This window comes from Lagenorhynchus albirostris, chromosome 5, assembly GCF_949774975.1.
Source record: "Lagenorhynchus albirostris chromosome 5, mLagAlb1.1, whole genome shotgun sequence".
In the NCBI taxonomy this organism is placed as follows: Eukaryota; Metazoa; Chordata; class Mammalia; order Artiodactyla; family Delphinidae; genus Lagenorhynchus; species Lagenorhynchus albirostris.
In genome coordinates this window covers 79,917,424-79,933,142 of record NC_083099.1, presented here as the reverse complement: position 1 = coordinate 79,933,142, position 15,719 = coordinate 79,917,424, and the positions used below count along the sequence as shown (strand labels likewise).

The 15,719-nt window shown below is 38.2% G+C and overlaps 1 protein-coding gene across 6 annotated transcripts in view; it reads left to right on the top strand.

Moving 5' to 3' along the window:
• The window catches only part of CFAP91 (cilia and flagella associated protein 91), a 146,907-nt gene extending 142,389 nt beyond the window's left edge, over nucleotides 1–4,518 (top strand). For 3 of the 6 annotated variants that reach the window (XM_060150534.1, XM_060150539.1, XM_060150540.1), the window contains one exon: nucleotides 3,152–4,411. The gene's annotated coding sequence lies outside the window, so the exon portion shown is untranslated. Of the gene's footprint in view, nucleotides 1–2,080; nucleotides 2,114–3,151; nucleotides 4,412–4,446 lie in introns of those variants that run through there. The other 3 variants (XM_060150538.1, XM_060150536.1, XM_060150537.1) reach the window with 3 other exon arrangements.
• Nucleotides 4,519–15,719: the final 11,201 nt, after the last annotated feature.

The following is a 15,719-nucleotide window of genomic DNA, read 5'->3' as shown; positions in this document are numbered from 1 at the left end:
ATGCAAATTATTTTCAAGCACACAGAGAACATTTGCAAAAACTGACTATATACTGTGTCATAAAGCAAGTGTCAACTATTTCAAAGTTGAAATCATGGCAAAGTGTGTTCTCTGATAAAAATGTAATGAAACTAGAAATCAATGACAAGATAATTCTAGTTTGTTTGGAAATTAGGAAATTCAGGTGTAAATAATCTGTTCATCAAAGAAAATACCAGAATAGAAACTTGAAAATATTTTGAACTGAAAAATGACCAAAATGCTACATATATATCCAACATGTAAAATGGGACTGATGTGGTGCTTAGATGGAAAGGCTTAAAGGCATTTATTAGAAGAGAAAAGGTGTAAGTAAGACTAAGTATCCTTTTCCAGAATTTAGAAAAAGAATGGCAAATTAGATGCAAAAAAAGTAAAAGGAAGGAAACAAAAGTAACAGGAATTAATAAAACAAAATAGACATGTCTTCTGATTCTAAGTAGACACAGTAGGTAGCTTCAAGAAATAGAGAAAATTATGGATATATTGTAAATGTAACCTTTCAGAGACAGTGAAGAGCTCTGGCAATAAAGGGGAACTTGATGAACTAAAATGGTAGAGAGGAAAGAGTCCTTCCTAAGTGATCTAAGATCACTGGCCATTTTCTTCCCTTGAGGCAATGGCCAAATCTGGTTATAAGACTTTACTAAGGGAAACAGAAACCAGCAAGACTTTTAAAAACTGTGTGAGCAAGCATGATGGACTGGAATCTGGAGAAGCCCCAGACGTAAGGCCAAATTTCCCTAGAATGTCAGCTTTAGGTTTCTGGTAGATAACCCCTTTACTAGTAGAAAGGTGTTTGAATCTATCATGTGTTATTTAGCCAGCTGTGTCAATGTGATCCTCACTCAGCCTCATGGATTTATCCACTGTTAATTCATTGTTCCATGAATTTTTTTTTTTTGTCAGAAATAGCAGAATATCCTGACTTTCCCTACCACCGTGATGTTTGATGGCTTAGCAGTGGTAACATTTTTGTGTGATTTTTTGAGCTTAGAACAAGATTGAGATTTTTCTAAGAAAACTACCCTTAACCACCATCATGGAACACTGAATGACTTTGGAAATTAGCTCTTGCTGCAGACTTGGTAATATTTTTATAATGAATCCAATCTAAAATTACAAGGCAAAACAGAACCTGTATGTAGAATTTATATTATGATAAAGTCATTTCAATGGCAACTAACATTGTCTGAATCACTAGTAATAGTAAGCTGCTTTATATACTTCCTGTGCTGCCAAAGCTAAAAAAACAAGGTGTCCATTCCCATGCATATTTGCAGTGAATGTATTTTCTGAGCTTAAACTATACTTCCAGGAGCATTTTTTGGACCTTGAAACAAGTGCAAAGGAAATTTCTATATTTCAAAGTTATTTAACTGTGCAGTGGAGGCATGTCCATCTAACCTTCATGGAAGTGATTAATCTGCATTATAATGATGTGCTAAAAGGCAAATATCGAGAAGAATCTAATGGAATTCTATAAATGCCTTCCAAGCAATAAATATGCGAAATTAAAAGCACATGCTTATGGATTCAGATCAGTATTGCCAGCACCTATCTGTGAAAGACATTTTTTTAAATTGAAGTATAGTTGATTTACATATTTTGTTGATTTCAGGTGTACAGCAAAGTGATTCAGTTTTAAAATTCTTTTCCATTATACGTTATTACAAGATATTGAATATAATTCCCTGTGCTATACAGCAAATCCTTATTGTTTATCTATTTTATATATGGTAGTGTGTATCTATTAATCATATATTCCTAATTTTTCCCTCCCTGCCCCTTTCCCCTTTGGTAACCGTAAGTTTGTTTTCTATGTCTGTGAGTCTGTTTCTGTTCTGTACTATTTTTTAGATTCCACATATAAGTGATATCATATAATATTTGTCTTAAAGACATTTTCAAAACTGCAATGGGGGGAAGTCTCATTACACATCACCATTAACAGATGAACATTTGCAACCACTTTAAACTACCTGAACCCCAATTAAGCAAAATGTTATCCCCTAAATAAGTGTTTCATTCTTTTTTTCAGGAGACCTGTATTACAAAAAACTGTAGGCAATTATTATTACTATCTTCTGAATTTCATCAATAAAAATTTGTTTTCTTTCTTGTTATTTTAGTACCTATATAATATGCTTGATTTTGTCTTTTGGCCCACAAAGTCTAAAATATTTACTGTCAGGCCCTTTGCAGAAAAAGTTTGTTAATTCCTACTCTACAGCAGATAAAAAGAGTGAAAAAGAACTAAAGACAAACACATGGATGAATCTCACAAATATAGTAAGAACTGAAAGAAGCCAAATCCAAAAAAAAAAAATCTACAGTATGAGTCTATTTATATAAAATTCAAAATCAGCACTAAACTGTGTGTTGAGGAATGTACACTTAGGTAATGATATAAAGAAAAGCAAGGAAGTGATTACTGTAAAAATCAAATAAAAATCAGAATAGTGATTTCTTTTAGAGGGTAAGAAGAGGGTTGTGATTGGAACAAAGTGAGAGTTTATGGGATTTTTTGCTCTGGGTGGTATTTACAGAGATGAGTAGTACACATTAATTCATTAAGCTGTACAATGATTTTTTTTGTACTTTCCTTTGTGTGTCACATTCTGTAGTTAAAAGTTAGAAATACCTATGTAGATATATGAACATGTACATACATGCATTATGCTTGCAATATACACAGAATAATCCTAGAAAGATCAATGTGAACTTGGTAACTAGTTGTTGTTGGCATGGAAACTGAGGACTGTAGGTCAGACTGGGGGGAAAGAGGCTTACTTTCCACATGTTTCTGTCCTTTTGTAGTTTGAATTTTTTTTTACTATATACACATATTAATTTTTAAGTTATACCAGTTAATGTAAAGTCTTTTTTCAAGTTGTAGAATTTGGAAACTGAGACTAACTGAGGTGAGTTAGGAAACGTTTGGATCATGGGGCCTGTAAGCGGCAGAGCTGGGATATGTCTGGGGCTGTGTGACTTCAAAGCCAGGACTCTGTGTAATTGTATCACAGTAATCTTTTGGATGTATTGATCTGATAATGATTGTTTCTAAAAAGATGACATAATCATAAATATTTGTGTTGTTTTTTTACAGACTATGATCTTTTTAAAAAGAAGCTATACAAATCATCATAGAGCATTCCAGTCCTCTGTGCTTCTCCTAAGATGTGCAGCTCTTATGGGCTTGTCAATATGTGATGCATGAGAAAACAGATTTATTTTCTTTAAACTCCCAATAATTTAAAATGATTTTCAGTAATAATAATCAAATAATAATCAAATTATTCTCTTTGGTGTTTCCCAGAGGCTCTACTTCAAGAGAAAATTTTCTCATGTCTCATTTCAACATTTCGTTAACTATGAAGATATGCCAGCTCGTTGAATCAAATAAAAAATGTTACTGGATATTTAAGTGGTTTTGGTTTGCTATTCATAGTGCGTTGGCATTATCTGTTAAGACTGAAAATATGCAATCCCCATGACCCAGCATTTCATTCTCACAACATTTCATTCTCTGGAAGAAATGCATGAGTATGTACACCAACAGGCATGACAAGAATGCTGTAGCAGTACTATTCATGCTGGCCCCAAATGTCTATCTACATAGGAATAGAAAAGTAAACCTTGGTATATCCATACAATGGCACATCAAGTCACCACTGAGCTTTAGCTCTGAGAAGTATATCCATGCAACACCCATGGAGAGGGTGCTGCTGGAGAGCAATTTGCCCATCCTACATGTTGACAAGTGTCAGGGCTGAATGGATCTCTCCTCATTTAAAGATCAGTAAATAGGAAAAACAATAAATAAACAAAAGCATCCACAACAAATCAACATAGGACCCATGTAAAGAACTTATAAAAGAAAATGTATGTTATCGGAAAACAATAAAAGCATATCTTAGGAAATATCTTACTGTAATAAGGAAGAGCTAGTTCTGACTCCATGTTGGATCTGTTTCTTTTACTTTAACCTTTGCTTTTCATTGCTTTTGTTACTAGAGTCACTGTCTATAACTGTAAGCTTAATGGCCTGCCACAGGGAACCCTGCTCCTCTGCCTGTTAAACTACAGTGCCTTTGTTCAGCTCACAGAGAGACATTCTGACCTTGTCCACCTGTGAATGGCTGCAGAAAAGAAGAAATTAACACATCCCCTCCTCAATGCGGCCAAGCAAGGAGATATTTTGCAAGATAAATGGGCTTTTTAACTTTACTTCCTCACCTCCTCCCCCTGTCTGTTCTATAAAAGAAACTGGCATCCAGATGTGGATAAGATGGTTATGTTGAGTCTTTAGTCTGTTATCTTCTTGGCCTGCTGGCTTTCAGAATAAAGTCACTATTCCTTGTCTCAACACCTCATCTCCTGATTTATTGGCCTGTTGCGCAGTGAGCAGAGTGAGCTTGGACTCGGTAACAAATTTGGCTTAGCCAGCCAGGAGCCTTGCTGCTTGTGGCTAGCCAGCCCCGGTCAGGGAATATTGGAGCAAGGCCCTAGCAGCTGCCAGGACCATTTGTCCTGTGGATCTTCCCTTCAGAACTCCCTGAAGTGGCACCAGCTACCCCAGCGCTTGGCAGTTGGTGCAAGGAACTGAAAAACTTCTATGAGTCGACAGACTCACTTCTGGAGAGTAAGTTGCTCAGGTGTGCACACCGGGACCATATTCCCCCCTCAATTTGGGCTTTTCCTTTATAAGACAAGCTAATTTGTTTGGTTGGGGTACCCTGTTGGAGAAGGGAATTGTTGGACTCTACCTGATTTGGGAACGGGTTCATTGGTTTTGGTTTTGTGTGCGTCAATGTTGGAATTTGTGCTTTTTGTGTTGGAATTTGTTTGCATCTTTTGTGTTTTGGTGTCATCAAACTTATGAAAATGGGAAATAACTCCAACTATCCTGAAGAAGAGCCCTTTGGGGGTGTATATTAAATAAATGGGCAAAACATAGATGTGAACCTATGACTAAGAGAGACATGATATACTATTGTAATAGGGTGTGGACCCAATGTATGTTAAGTTCAGAAGAGCAACCGCCCCTGAATGACTCACTCAATTATTATACGATCTCACAATTAGAAGTGTTTTGCAAAAGGGCAAAGAAAAGAGATGAGATTCCATATGTAGGAGCATTTATGCTATTGCATCAGGAGGAAAAGGAGTCAGAGGGCTGCCACCTTATGGTGCAGTGGTCTGAAAGGAAACCCAAGGGGAAACCTGTTCTACAAGAAGAGGGAGAAAATGAATTTTGTTACTTCAAAATCTAAAGCCCCTCCATCCTATCCAGCTCCCCCATTGGCCGAGCAGGCTGCACCGGCAGTCGTTCCATCTGCCCCCCATGCCACCAACATATTCACTCCTTTCACCACCTCCTGCTTCTCCTACCCATGGGGATCGAATAGAAGTTTCTATATTAACCCCTGGAGCATAGGGACGTAGTTTAGTATTACCATCTAAGACCCGAGAGGGCACCCAATTTGGACTGGGAGCCACTCCCACAGCAGGGCAATTTCCCTTGCGCTGATATCCTGTAAGAGGCCAGGGGACTCCTTTAGACTTGAGGCATCTGATTCTAATTTCCCCACAGGAGCCCTGGGTAACTCTGACAGTAGGGAACAAGTTGATTGACTTTCTAATAGATACGGTGCCACATATTATGTGGTAAACACCAAGGTGGCACAGAAAACATCTCAGTCTATCCCGGTCACAGGAATTTCTGGAGAAGTACAAAACCATTCATTCTTACCACCTCTTAGAATGCCAACTAGGGAACCTCACCCTGAAACATAGCTTCTTATATATGCCAGAGTATCCAACCCCCCTTTTTTGGGACAAGTCTTCTTTGTAAATTAAATGCTCGAGTAACTTTTTCACCAGAACAGCTTGACATCAGGCCCCCACCAGAGCACTCTTTAAGCCTACCAATGGCACTCATGGAAACCCCAGAGAAGGAAACAAAGTCATCCTAGGAGAAACTTGCCTGTATCTTTGAGATTCAAATGTCCTATCTGGTTTTCTCAAGAACTCTCATCTCTGCCATCTTTTTGAAATGCAAATTTTGAAAAGAGGGTAAAGTAATTTAGAACTTGACTTATTTTCCCTAACTATAAGTAAAAAGGGTTGAGCCATTTAGACAAGTGAGCTTGATTTGTTCCATCTGCCAGAAACCCAATTTTAATCCAACCTCTTTTGTAAACTGATGGGTTTTACATTGCTGTACCTGACTCTGGGCTGAAATTGTGAAAGGAGAACTATGAGGTCTCTCTGTTTGTTTGTGTTTATGTCTTTGTCTTTGGATAACATTGCTGAGGTTAATCTGTAAATGAGCTCTATGTAATTGGCTTAAAGAAAAGTAAGCACTTACAAACTAAACAATTCTAAATACAAGAGAAATTAAGATAAATGAGTTTCAGGTTCTCTTGAACTGGGAAATATTTAGTATTAAATTAATACCTCGGGGGCTTCCCTGGTGGCGCAGTGGTTGAGTGCTAATGCAGGGAACACGGTTCGAGCCCTGGTCTGGGAGGATACCAAATGCCATGGAGCAACTAGGCCCGTGAGCCACAACTACTGAGCCTGCGCGTCTGGAGCCTGTGCTCCGCAACAAGAGAGGCCGCGATAGTGAGGCCCACGCACCGCGATGAAGAGTGGCCCCCGCTTTCCACAACTAGAGAAAGCCCTCGCACAGAAACGAAGACCCAACACAGCAAAAATAAATTAATTAATAAACTCCTACCCCCAACATCTTTAAAAAAAATTAATACCTGGTATTAATGTTTAAGTTTGTTGATCTAATTAATATAGACATGTCTTTAGAGTCATCAACATTAAGTATAATACTTTTTTTTTTTTTTTTTTTCTTTGCTGTACACGGGCCTCTCACTGTTGTGGCCTCTCCCGTTGCGGAGCACAGGCTCCGGACACGCAGGCTCAGCGGCCATGGCTCACGGGCCCAGCCGCTCCATGGCATGTGGGATCTTCCCGGACCGGGGCACGAACCCGTGTCCCCTGCATCAGCAGGCAGACTCTCAACCACTGTGCCACCAGAGAAGCCCCAAGCATAATACTTTTACTGCACCTAGGTTTAATAGAAGTTAAATAAAACTTTGTTGTATCTGTTGCAAACTTGTCAGCATGAAAAATAACTTGACATGATGAAATTTTAAAGTAAATGTAAATAAGAGCTTCTAGGTAAACTCTATAGGAATAATTACATTCTGAAAATTATCTAAAATAGCTTCTCCAGATTTTGGTAACTATTACTTGCCTCTTGGTTTTCACCAGAAATTAGGCTTTTTGAGAGTCGGGATTCTAATTTAAATATGTAATTAAAGCTACTGAAAATAATAAAACATTTCATTGTACAGGAGGAAAGAGCAAAATATGTTTTGAGTAAAAGGAGTTTTATGCATGGTCAGGCTGAGATTAAACTTAACTGAGTAAATGAATTTTTAAAAGCTGGTGCAAATCTTGAATCTGGCTTTTCTGTTAACAGGACAAGTTTTCTTAAAATGTCGAACTGCCTTTGATAACAGATTCTTAAGTTTCTTTACCTTTTAAGTGATCAGTTCTGTATTTACCTTTAGAATCTTTTATTGTTACTTTGGTTAATGAATAACAATTGTTTCACAGTGACCTGTGATCCTATCTGACTGAGTGTTCTAGACTCTCTAGTTTTTTGACAAAACTTCCTAAATCAAATTCTAATGAAGTCCTTTTGGACTCTAGCTAACTTTGGGATTCTTCAAAGGGCTCCTGAAGCATCCCAAAGCAAGATAGGTTCATTTGGTATGTTAAATTACAAGGGAAGTATTTTCAAATGAGTAATACATCTTCTTAGGTTATACTATATGGTAAATGTTACTAATATAGACATTCTAGAGATTATATAAAGTTTCTGAAATTTGGTATGTCCTGGTATAATGTTATAATTTTAATTGTTATCTTAAAATATTGTATGTCACAACAACCTGGATAAACTTCTTTGTCAAGAAGAATTGTAATCAGATCTTTAACCTTGCCTTTTTAAGACCTTCATCATTCATAGGCAGCTACGGTAATACTTTGCAAAACTGCCATATCTTCAAGGAGATTCATAAAAAAGAAACTTTTTAACAAATATAAGTTTCTGATAGCCTTTAGATAATACCACTGGACTGGGTAACAAATGACAAAACTAATGGGAAACCTGATTACTTCATCCAGATAAACAGGAATTAATTACATGGGACTGAATGAACTGATGAATATGGTTTATGACTTTGGGAAATATACTAGCTTTAATCTTTGTTTTCCAGAAAAACCTTTTCTCTTATGCTATGACCTAAGACAAGTTGATAAAGTATGTCTTTGTGAACAAAGATGAAACATTGATCTTTTTCTCTCTACTTGATCCTGCTAGAATTTGGCCTCTCCAGCTGGCTCTCCTGTGGACTTGATATTTTACTGCAGCTGGATTACAACTAGTTATGCTAATCATTGCTTTAATTTGTTCTTTGTTTCCAAACTGTTTGTGCTTTGTGTCTCCCTGCTGCCCTATAACTTTGTCCGTGTTACTAGCTGCATTACTTTTATCCTGTCTATTTTATAAGATTGTTGTCTATTACAATACCTAGTGTGTAAACTAGGCCTCCAACAAAATAGATGATGGTTAACGTCTTGAGGAAATAGATCACATTTATAACATAAAATAATTGTAATAGTGTGATTCTAGGTATGGGGAGAAGCAACAAGGGAAAATGTCTCCTGGATCATAATTAGAGAGAGGATCCAGAGAATCTAATTATCAGGAGGGCCTAATCCAAAAATTAGCACCTGGAGTGGCATATCAAGAATTTTTGCCTGATCTAGGATGAGCCTCCTAGCGCCGTGGGACAAATTTGATCATGAAATGTCTCCAAAACGTTGGTCAAATTCCTGACCAAGAGGGGAGGATTTGAGAAATGGAATATTTCCTGCCACATCAGTCATCGGGGATTGCAGCCCTCCAATGTGAGCTGGTGAACCCTGAGGGAACTCAGGAAGGAAAAGAATACCTGCCATGTAGCAGCCACTCCCTATGGTGAGCCCTAAGGAAACTCAGGATGTGAAAAAGCAGGATACAGGCCCCAGACAGCTGTGGTGCCTATCAAAGGAATGATTTCAGTGAGCCCAGACTCTTGCATCTTCCCATACACAGAAAAGTGCAAATTCCTTAACTTGAGATGTTGCCTCCCGGGTTTGAACTCCTAAAAAACTTCCCGCTGAATAAAACATAACTCTCAACTTTTAGGTTGTGAATATTTTTTCAGTCTCTAGATGTAAAGCAGACACTTTCCAAAGAGGAACAAAAGAAGACAAATCTCAACATTTGGAACCCTGGCACCGCCGGTGGACACTCCCAGAAAGATCCATCTGATGAAGCAGTTAGGATGGTCGTCACCCCTTTTCCCATAATACTGTGGACTGGACATTGACAGTGGGGAACTGTAACAGGAAAGAGCCAATTTTGACTCCATGCTGGATCTGTTTCTTTGACTTTAACCTTTGCTTTTTGTAACTTTTGTTATAATCACACATAATGGTCCCTCTGCCTGAATGTTAAACTAAAGTGCCTTTGTTCAGCTCACTGGGAGACAATCTGACCCTGCCCACCTGTGAATGACTGCAGAAAAGAAGAAATTAATACATCCCCTCCCCGATGCTGGCCAAGCCAGGCAAAACTAATGGCCTTTTTACTTTACTTCCTCACCTCCTCCCCCTCTCTGTTCTATAGAAGAAACTGGCATCCAGACCCCCATAAGATGGTTATTTTGAGACTTTAGTCTGCCATCTTCTCCATCTGCCAGCTTTGCTTTCCGAATAAAGTAACTATTCCTTGCCTCAACACCTCGTCTCCTGATTTACTGGCCTGTCGTGTGGCGGGGCAGAGTGAGCTTGGATGTGGTAACAACATTACTATAGGAAACAACCTTTAGAAACTGCTTGGTGTTTTTAATAAGAGGCAAAAAGAAATGGCCTCTTAGAAAACTGAAGCAGGGAATCATAAGAACAGACAGAGGTTAGCCCTGGATGACCAATCCTACAAGCAGTTGGAATTCTTAGACGAAACAAAAACAAATAAAATAGAAACAATAATCAAAGTTATAACAAAAAATTTCCTGAGCTGAAAAAATACCTGATCATACAAACTTGAAAGGTTTTACCTTATCCTAGGAAAACTAGGATTGGGGCAACGTTTTTGTTTTTTTGTTTTGTTTGCCTTGAGGATCACAGATCGACAGAAAAGTACTGCACAAGTAAGAGGCAATTGAATTTTATTTTGTTCCTTTAAAATTGCTAACCTTAACTAGGTAGAGGTTATATTATTCACTTGTGAAATGGAAAATCGGGAACACAAAATGAGAAGACATGGGTTAGGGATGATGGGGTAGAAGGTGGGAGGAAGGGAACAGCAGGGAACAGGAGACTTTTTCTGTAAAGAGCCAGACAGTAACCATTTTAGACTTTGCAGGGAAGATGGTCTCTGTTGCAACTACTCAACTCTGCCATTTTAGGGTGAAAGCAGCAATGGATAACACATAAATGAATGAATGTGGCTGTGTTCCAAAAAAACTTCAGGTACAAAAACTGGTAGCAGGCCAGATTTGGTCCTTGGGCCATAGTTTGCCCACCCCTGCTATAAAGCAGTGAACTAAAGTTAAAATCAATACCTACTTTAATAAAGGATTTAAAGCAGCTTCTAATAAAGAACATATAATGAAACTTACAATAGAATATTTTCTAAAAAATCTTTATCCTTGTATCATCTTCTAAAATTAAGCTTTGTGTTTAGGCAAAAAGAACACTATAACGTATTACAAAATTCTCATTAGCTAATTGAAGTTTACCAAGAAAGGAAAACTTTTTCCTGATACTGGCAGCCCTCTGCTTATAATGACTTGAGTTGAAACACCCCAACTTTAATAAGTCTTTGCTCTTGAAAAGAAAACATCCTGAGTGATGAGCAAAACTTGTGTTTAAAGCCACGTGATCATGACAACTGGGGCTACGTAGTGGGTTGGGGTTGCTACAGTAGTACAGTCGGCAGCAATGCACAGTCACAAAAAACTGATTTCTGAGGCGGGAAAAGTTTTTTGCATGCATGCATAATTAGTCACAGTGGATCCTTGTGCTTCTTGACAAAGGCACTGCCTCTCTTCAAAATGCTTAAGAACACACAAGGTAAAATCCAAGGAAGAAGTTTGTAGTGTGACTAAAGGTTCGCTTTGGGATGAGAAACTGCTGGCACAAAATTGTTGGGAGAGTCCAAACTCCCGAAGCACAGAGCTCCCAGACAAGTTAAAGTCTGAGTATATGTTAGTTCAGGGGGAGCTCCCACTACTGACTCTCATCCCCCCTCCTCAATTCTAGATTATGGTACACACTTGGGAGGAGAGTTGCATCTACTAGGAAGACTTGGAATACTTTTATGCAGCAAGCATACATGGAAAGTGGCCCAGTGGGTTTCAATCTCTAACCAATCAGATGAGTTTCTCCATCTTACCTGGAGAAGAGTAAGAGAGAGAATATGGATACGCTGTCATAAGTGAAGAAGTGAGAGGAATGAGTGCCCCATGTTCTGCAGAATCTAAGTGTTGATAATAAGGGGTCCCTCGCTACCAGACATCACAGAAGTTAGAAGGAAGCCATAAGTATCATGAAGAAGAATTTCCCAGAAAACTTAAACAACCATTGAAGAAGGAGGTATCTTTATTGTAGGTGTCAAATGTTAAGAAAACTGGAAGCGGGGACCACGGTGGTTCTCAACCATGGCTGCATGTTAAAATCATCTGAGTACTTTAAAAAAGTGGCTCTTCAGCCTCTGTCTAGACCAATCAAGACAGATCTTTAGAAGAGGAGCAAGGCAAGGGTATTTTTTCCAAGTGATCTAATGTGCGTTCAAGTTTTAGAATTGAAGACTTTCCCAAGGAAACTGTCCCTCCCCAAGCATTTACCTTTCAGAGAGATTTACCATGGAAGACATGTCTTCAATACAGGTTTCAATGATATTTTACTTCTAAACCCTCAAGGATTCCAAAGGAAAAAATGTGGGAGCAAACACTGATACTGGGCACAATCATAACACCTGAACTTCCTCTGCCATGGCACATAACACACTTGATCCTAAATGCTTATGGAGTCACCTCTTTCACCAGTTGGCCTCTTAGGTCTGAAGGGAGGGCAGGAGCTGCATCTCCTGAGTTCATCTGTTTATATCCTGGTGCCTGGCACAGTCTCTGGCACATGGTAATCTCTCAATAAGTATTTATTCAATGAAGTTCTACATACCTAACGTTTGTAGGAGCAAATATTTGTGTGGTTTTGGAAAACATGTATGATGTCTTGGTATTTTATATTATAAAATGAGTTAAGAACATAATTCTAATTTATAATGTTAATTTATAGTAAATAATATTTAACTTTTTATGATTCAACTGGTGAATGTTATCAAGGAACCAAGTAAGTCATAAAGGGAGTAAGGGCCTTCTGTATCTTGAAAGGGACTTATCCCATTTATCGCTGCACAAACAACATTCAACAACTTAAGAAACCTCCAATGGAGGACTTAGAAAAGATGCAGAAATGTTCTCCTCACTGTTTTTTATTTTAAATAAAGGTGAAAGGACTTCCCTGCTGGCACAGTGGTTAAGAAGCCACCTGCCAGTGCAGGGGACATGGGTTTGAGCCCTGGTCCAGGAAGATCCCACATGCCACGGAGCAACTAAGCCCATGCGCCACAACTACAGAGCCTGTGCTCTAGAGCCTGTGAGCCACAACTACTGAGCCCACGTGTCACAACTACTGAAGCCCTCACACCTAGAGCCCGTGCTCCTCAACAAGAGAAGCCACCACAATGAGAAGCCCACACACCACAACAAAGAGTAGCCCCTGTTCACCACAACTAGAGAAAGCCTGCGTGCAGCAACAAAGACCAAACGCAGCCAAAAATAAAAATATAAACAAATAAATTTATTTTTAAAAATAATAAATAAAGGCTAAAGACATTATATTAAAACATAATTATAGTCAGCTTCCAATTATGACAGAAAGAAGAGGTCAGTAATCCACCTTACTAGAAAAGTATATAACTGGACAAAATTGTCAAAACACCCATTTTTAGGCCAGCAGTAATCTACCAGAGATGGACAACAAATTGAAAACTTGCTGAAGATTCAAGTAAGAACAACAGAAGTCTAGTACCCACCCACCCCCAACCCCTCACATACCTCAGTCAACAAGAATGGTAGTCTTCTAACACAGCAGCTTTGCTGCCAGACTGGGAAGAATGGATTTAGGGTAGGCAGTGGGGGAGAAATCTTGTGACTTTACATGCCAAACTTAGTGAACTTAGAAGTGAACAGGGAAAACCCACAGCTTTGTTAGCCCAAAGATGTAGTCTCAGTTGGGATGAGCAGCAGACCAACCAGAAATTTAATGGGAGAGACCCTGGAAGGGTTAAGACAAGTTCTCCATGCATCCCTACTTGACTGGGAATACGAAAAATTAACCCAGATGAGGGAAAGAATGGAAAAACAGAAGACTACAACACAGATGGGACAAATAGAAAACAAACAGCAGGGACTTCCCTGGTGGCACAGTGGTTAAGAATCCGCCTGCCAATACAGGGGACATGGGTTCAAGTCCTGATCTGGGAAGATCCCACATGCCACAGAGCAACTAAGCCAGTGTGCCACAACTACTGAGCCTGCACTCTAGAGCCCATGAGCCACAACTACTAAAGCCCACACACCTAGAGCCCATGCTCTGCAACAAGAGAAGCCACCACAGTGAGAAGCCTGTGCACCGCAACGAAGGGTAGCCCCCACTCGCCACAACTAGAGAAAGCCCACACGCAGAAGTGAAGACCCAATGCAGCCAAAAATAAATTAATTAATTTTTTTTAAGTTTAAAAAAAAGAAAGAAAATAGCACACCTAAACTCAGCTATAGCATGCATTAAATATAAGTGGATTAAATAAGCACTCCAAATAAAAGGCACAGATTGTCAAAATGGATTTTTTTTAAAAAAATGCAAAACCCAACTATACGATACTTGCAAAAGTCCTTTAAATATAAAAAGAGAAATAATCAGAGTAAACAGATAGAAGAAGTACGCCAGGAAAATATTTAACACAAGGAAACTAGAGTGGCTCTTTCATTATATCTGGCAAAGAAAGCTTCAAGGCAAGGAGTATTACTAGAGATTAAAAAGGACATTTTATAATGATAAAAGGATCAATTCATCAAGAAAACTGAACAATCTTAATTATTTATGCTCCTAATAACTGAGCTTCAAAATTCATGAAGCAAAGCTGACATAACTAAAGAAAGAGACAAATCTAAAATCATAGTTGGGGATTTAACAGCTTCTTCTCAATAGATGACAGAACAATTAGACAAGGAATCAGTAAAATTATAAAAGATCTGAAAAACACTATCCACCACCTTGATCTAATACTAATTAGAACACTACACCAACCACTGTAGGACATATGCTTTCAAATGTACACATGACATTTACCAATATGGGCCATATCCTGGGCCATAAAACAATTCTCAATAAATGTCCAAAGACTGAAATCTTATGGAATACGTTCTCTGGCCACAGAAATAATTAAATTAGAAATCAGGAGCAAAAAAAAAAAATTATTTAAAAATCCCCCAAACATTTGGAGGTTAAACAATACATTTATGAATAACCTTTGGTTCAAAGCAAAACTCACACTGGAAATGAGAAAATACTTTGACCTTAACGACTGAGAAAATACAACTTTGAATTTTATGGGCTGCAGCTAAAGCAGTGCTTAGAGAGAAATGTACAACTTTATTTACTCATATTAGAAAAGAAGTTTAAAATCAATTATCTAATTTCCCACCTAGGGAAGACATAAAAAGAAAAGCAAAGTAAATCCAAAGTAAGTTGTAAGAGGGATATTTTGATAAGAACAGAAATCAATGAAACAGAAAACCTAGAAATAAAGTAATAAAATCAAATTTTCATTTCGTAAAAAGATTATTAATAAAATGAATAAACTCCTAGCAACACTTATTCTAAAAAGAGATAATACAAATTATCTATGCCAAGAATGGGAGGAAGGGACTTGAATCAAGAAGATGGAGTAAGAGGACACAGAACTCACCTTCCCCCACAAACACATCAAAAATACATCTACATGTGGAAAAATTCTCCCTGAAAGCTAAGTGGAGATTGCAGAAGGACTCTTGGACAACCAAGGCTGAAAGAAAGATACGTGCAGAATCAGGAAGGGAAGACAAGTGATCAGGTCAGGATCTGTGCAGAAGGAAGGAAACAATAAAGATCAGAGAAGAAATATATAAAATACAGACCAAAACCAAAAAAAGAAAAAATAGTAAAGATCAATGAAATCAAGAGCTGGTTCTTTGAAAAGATAAACAAAATTGATAAACCTTTAGCCAGTCTCATCAAGAAGAAAAGAGAGAGGGACCAAATCAACAAAACAGGAAATGAAAGAGTTATCAAAATAAGAAATAACAACCAGTATCACAGAGATACAAAAAATCGTAAGAGAAGGGACTTCCCTGGTAGTCCAGTGGTAAAGAATCTGCCTTCCAATGCAGGGGATGCAGGTTTGAGCCTTGGTTGGGGAACTAAGGTCCCACATGACA